Raw genomic sequence first — 4,770 nt, forward strand, 5'->3', positions numbered from 1 at the left:
ATCTTTCAGAATCTTTTTTTTTCTAGATTTTCCTCCTTTAAAATTGGGTGCGTCTTATATGCCGGAGCGTCTTATACGCCGAAAAATACGGTAATTGGTGGCAATTTAAAATTTTTCTGAGGAAAAATAATCTTCATACAGTATGCTGTGTTGCTATTAGTTCATCCTGAAAATCTGTGATTATCAATTCAAATAAGGAATAGTTTGATCAATGTTAGGCTGGGTCTTCATGGATGTTTTTAAAAACTCATGTAAACGTTCCTACTGCGTTTATATGCGTTTTTATGCACTTTCATTAGCGTTTTAAAGCTTGCCTTTAAAATGCTGGAAAACGTGTATGCCGCAGTGTTATGTGTTTTTCCATAGTTTCCCGCGGTTTTACCTCTTTTTTTTTTTCTGCCATTTTAACGCGTTTACGTTTCAAGTGCTTATAAACGCGGGAAAACCCCCAATTGATAGCAGTGTAAGGGTTTACCCACGTTTTCCAGCGTTAACCCCGCATTTTAATTTTTTAAAGGTTGCAAGCAACGTTTTAGATGACACTCATTAACGTGCCTCAAGGAAAGTCCTGGTGTAGGTTATCCCATTGGAATGCATGGGAATTTCGGACATGTGCTTTTAAACGCGGGGAAAAACGTCCGTGTAGACTAAGCCTTAAGCTACGTACACACAGCAGATTTTTATCGCCCGATAATCGGCATCGGCCAATTATCGGGCGAAAATCTTCCGTGTGTACAGTCGGTGTCGTCCATCGTCCGGACGACCGACCTGCCGGATCCACGGACGATGGACGACAGCCGATCGTAATGAAAGGGAAGGGGAGAGCGCGCAGCAGGGTGCCTCTCCGTCGCTCTCCCCTCTCCATAGAGCATGAACGGTGCTGTATGTACAGCATCGTTCATGCATCTTGCAGCCCCTTGTCGTTGGAAAGGATCGTGAAAGATCCTTTCCAACGACAAAAATTGCAAGTGTGTACGCAGCTTTAGAGCTTCTACTATTGGTAAGATCTACATTCTTGCAAATGGTGAGGAGAATGGTGCAGAGATTAGTTGTACAAATAATAGAAATGAATACAAACTTACTGGCTCCTTCTGTAAGCAGCCTGAAATAGTATTGAAGGAAAGTCTGGGTAAACCTGCATTTTAAATAACAAAATAATTGTCCTACATGGGGTTTAATCATCACCGCTTTTGAATATAGTCATGACGAAAAGAAAGTGCACCCCCCTTTTAATTTGAAGGTTTTGTGTATGAAAACAAAATCATCTAGTCCTTAAAATTGGGTAAATACAACTTTTCGCTCACAACATAGGACATATTACACTATGTCAATATTTATTTATTAAAGCCTAACTTAAAATGCAGGAGCAGTGTGTGAAAAAAAATGTAAGTTTACTCTTACCACTTCTGTTGGAGTTAAGAAGGTTAAGTAGGAGCCAGATTCTGCTAGGCAAATGCACTTGATTCTTCAATCAGTCACGTGTAACCACCTCTATAAAGCAGAAGTTTTTGTAGTTTGCTGGTCTGGAGCTTTCAGGTCTGTGTTAACATAATGCTGAGGAGTAAAGATACCAGCAATCATATTTGGGAAGCAATTGTTGCTGCCCATCAATCTAGGAAAAGGCATTTCCAAACAACTGGAACTCCATCTCCCTACGGTAAGAAAGAATATATGCAAATGAATAACATTTAGGACAGTTGCCTACCTTCCCTGAAGTGGATCTAATTGTAAAAAAAAAACAAAAAAAAAAAAACAAGAGTTCAATCTTAGTCTCCAAAGGTTTCACCTCAGTTAGCAAGTTAAATGTTACAGTCCATGACGAAAGCCTGACTGATGTTGGGTCATTCAACAGGACAACTGTCCCAAGCACACCAGCTAACCTACAAAACAAAGGCTAAAAAAGAAACAAGGTGGTGCAATAGTCCTATCAACCAAACCAAAACCCAACCGCAATCTGAGCACTTAAGAGAGCTATGCATAAACAAATGCCCCAAAGTTTATAAACGTATTACTTATTTTACTTGCACCAACATTATTGCTGCTGAGGCTGGTTCTATAAAATATTGTGGCCTTTTTTCTGTTAAATAATGACATCATGGAATCTGTTTTGTTGTTTTACACCTGAGGTTAGATTTAAATGATTTTAGGCCCTTCTAAAGACCAGATAATTTTTTCTTATGTCCTTATAGATTAAATTTTAGAATTGGGCTGTCTATTTTTTTTTACTGTAAACGATTATCCATTTAAGAACAACCTTAATAAAGGGAATTCAAACTTAATTTTCTCTTAAGGCAATTTGCTTTATGGAATTATGTGTCTTAATAAAACATGGAAACAAAGGATACCCACAATTGAAATGTATACCCTGTAGGTGTCGCTGTTTCTGCTTCTGCTTTTTATTTGGCTTCATGTTTCTATTATCCACTGAATGAAGCAATGGCATTTGTTGGGTACAGTTAGGCAAATTATGTATTGGGTTCAAAAAAACAAACAAAAGCATTTTGATAAAGCATACATTAAAAAACACTAAAACTTGACATCCTTGCACCTCTATGGCACGGACATCAACCGGGCTCCAGTATTCTCTCTCTCATAGCATGGAACCTGCATGATTCTATGATCTCCAGATATACTGTACATAAGGATGAGGAGTAAGAAAAAAGTTTGAAAAAAGAAATTGTATACATATCCACCCTGAATCAATAGCATTGCCCACAGATTTTGTGGATCCTATAAATCTGTTCAGCTTTGCGTTAGATCTTTACAACCATGCAAACTAAAAACAGGAACCAAAAGAGGGGATGCATTTGTACTTGCTTTAACTGCTGATACTCTATGCTGACCAAATGAACTATAGTCCTCTGTCTGGTAATCCTTTATCCTGCCTTCTTCGCTGTATAGTGGTGCACACACCCAGGGCTATGAGTCATGTCTGTCTTTTTTAACACCAATCTGTGTACAGGCTTTTCTTTCTGCTTGGATGGTAAATGTGTTTGATTCTTCATCTGGGAAAAGTACTAACTGTTTTGCTCATGACAACCAGTCGGTTAGGAGCACATATGTAAAAAATTATCAATTATCTCCAATTTTTAATTTCACTGTTTGATTATTTTTTAAACATACAAATAGTTATAGTTATACTTTGTTTTTATTCTTAAATTTGCAGCTCAGGCCCTTCCCTTTACTGAAGCCAGAAGAAATGCTGTGGGATCCCCCTCTGAGCAAGCACCAGCTACATCATGAGTGTGCTCCCTGTCTTCTACCTGAGCTCTGGAACCTCATCCCCTCCAGTTCCTCCCCTAAGAAGAAATTTGTGTTTTGTTTTTTATCTTTTTGTTTTATTTTGTTTTATCTTCACAAAACCAGCAAAAATTGTACATAAGAATTTTTTTTAAATGTATCAAAATGTAAAAAAAAATTATGCGGAGATGGGGAGTATGTGAGGGGTGAGGTAGGGACTGTGGGAGGGTGGAAAGTTTGGTATTCCCATGTGAGCAGAACAGCCTGAAAAACAATGGCAGATTCTGTTAAGGAAAGGGTGAAAGGATCTATTCCCTTTCCCTCACATACCCCTAATCCTGCACAACCACCCTCCCTGTCCCTCTCCCCCCTAAATTACCGGCTGCACTGAACTTGCGTATGTTAAAGCCCTACTACCACCACCCTTGGCGGTTAAAACTATTTATTGTAAATAAGGATTTCTCATAAATTGTGTATTGTCCAAAATGGCTTTGTGTTTTCAATGAGCAAATGGCTGGAAATTTGTGTGTGTGTGTAGTAATGCAAGGTGACTGTGATCATGACATGCTTTTCTCTTTGTTGTATCTCCTCTCATTTTCAACAGCCATGTGTAATTCATCTCATCTTCGCTTCCTGTCTTTCCCCTGCAATGCATTTCTTTTCTTTTTTCCCCTCACCTTTTATCTTCCATCATTGCTTGTCCCTTACCTCCTACTTTACAGGTTCTTGCTTCCTTTATGATATTGTTTATGTTATAATGTTCGTGGCTCTCTGTAATGTGTTCCAAATACTTTATATTTGCATGTACATTAATGTTTCCACCTTCAAATTTCACTTTTCTTAGCTGCCCTTTTGAGATTTTTAAAACCAGGACCTGCTTCCTGTCACAGTACATATTGATATTATTCCACAGCTCCCCCGTATAATTACATAGTATTTGCAGAGCACCCAACCCCTGCCTGTTGGAACAACTGACCTTCATGCTGCCTTAAGGGTTTGTTGAACCCTGTGAGAAGTGCTTACACCCACAGTGTACATCCACACTTGAGCACTTGATTGAGCACAGAGAAAAACATCTGCAAAGTTTCAATTTAGATGCCTTTGGTTACAGGAGAGTCAAACAAGGGTTACATGAACACCTACCCTAGATCTCTTTGTTTAGGAGGAGTCCAAGCACAGGCTTACTATGTTATTAGCTAAAGCCCTATACAGATATCAGAATTCTGTAATTTTTGGTGATCATTTTCAGTGACAGATGAATGAATGAGTGCTGTACAAACAGCCCCGTTTGTTCCCTAGAGGGGGAGGCATGAGCGCACAACACCTTTTGCTTTCCTATGCTCATTTCCAATTGGTCATTCATCAATCCGCCCGAGAAGATTGATAAACGATGTCAAGGGACTGCTGTACACACGCTGGATTTCTGCCCAAGTCTAACATGATCATTCGTCTTGGATGACAATCTGATGTGTGTGCTTTAGTCTCCATAATCCTTAAATGGATCCTAAAACAGATTTAATCCAACAAAAG

At 38.9% G+C, this 4,770-nt stretch overlaps 1 protein-coding gene across 3 annotated transcripts in view; it reads left to right on the top strand.

The window, feature by feature from the left end:
• The window catches only part of AHDC1 (AT-hook DNA binding motif containing 1), a 64,981-nt gene extending 61,255 nt beyond the window's left edge, over positions 1-3,726 (top strand). For all 3 annotated transcript variants that reach the window (XR_011922092.1, XR_011922093.1, XM_072421277.1), the window contains exon 5: positions 3,167-3,726. The gene's annotated coding sequence lies outside the window, so the exon portion shown is untranslated. The remainder of the gene's footprint in view (positions 1-3,166) is intronic.
• The last annotated feature ends 1,044 nt before the right edge of the window (positions 3,727-4,770 follow it).

This window comes from Pyxicephalus adspersus, chromosome 1, assembly GCF_032062135.1.
Source record: "Pyxicephalus adspersus chromosome 1, UCB_Pads_2.0, whole genome shotgun sequence".
Lineage (NCBI taxonomy): Eukaryota > Metazoa > Chordata > Amphibia > Anura > Pyxicephalidae > Pyxicephalus > Pyxicephalus adspersus.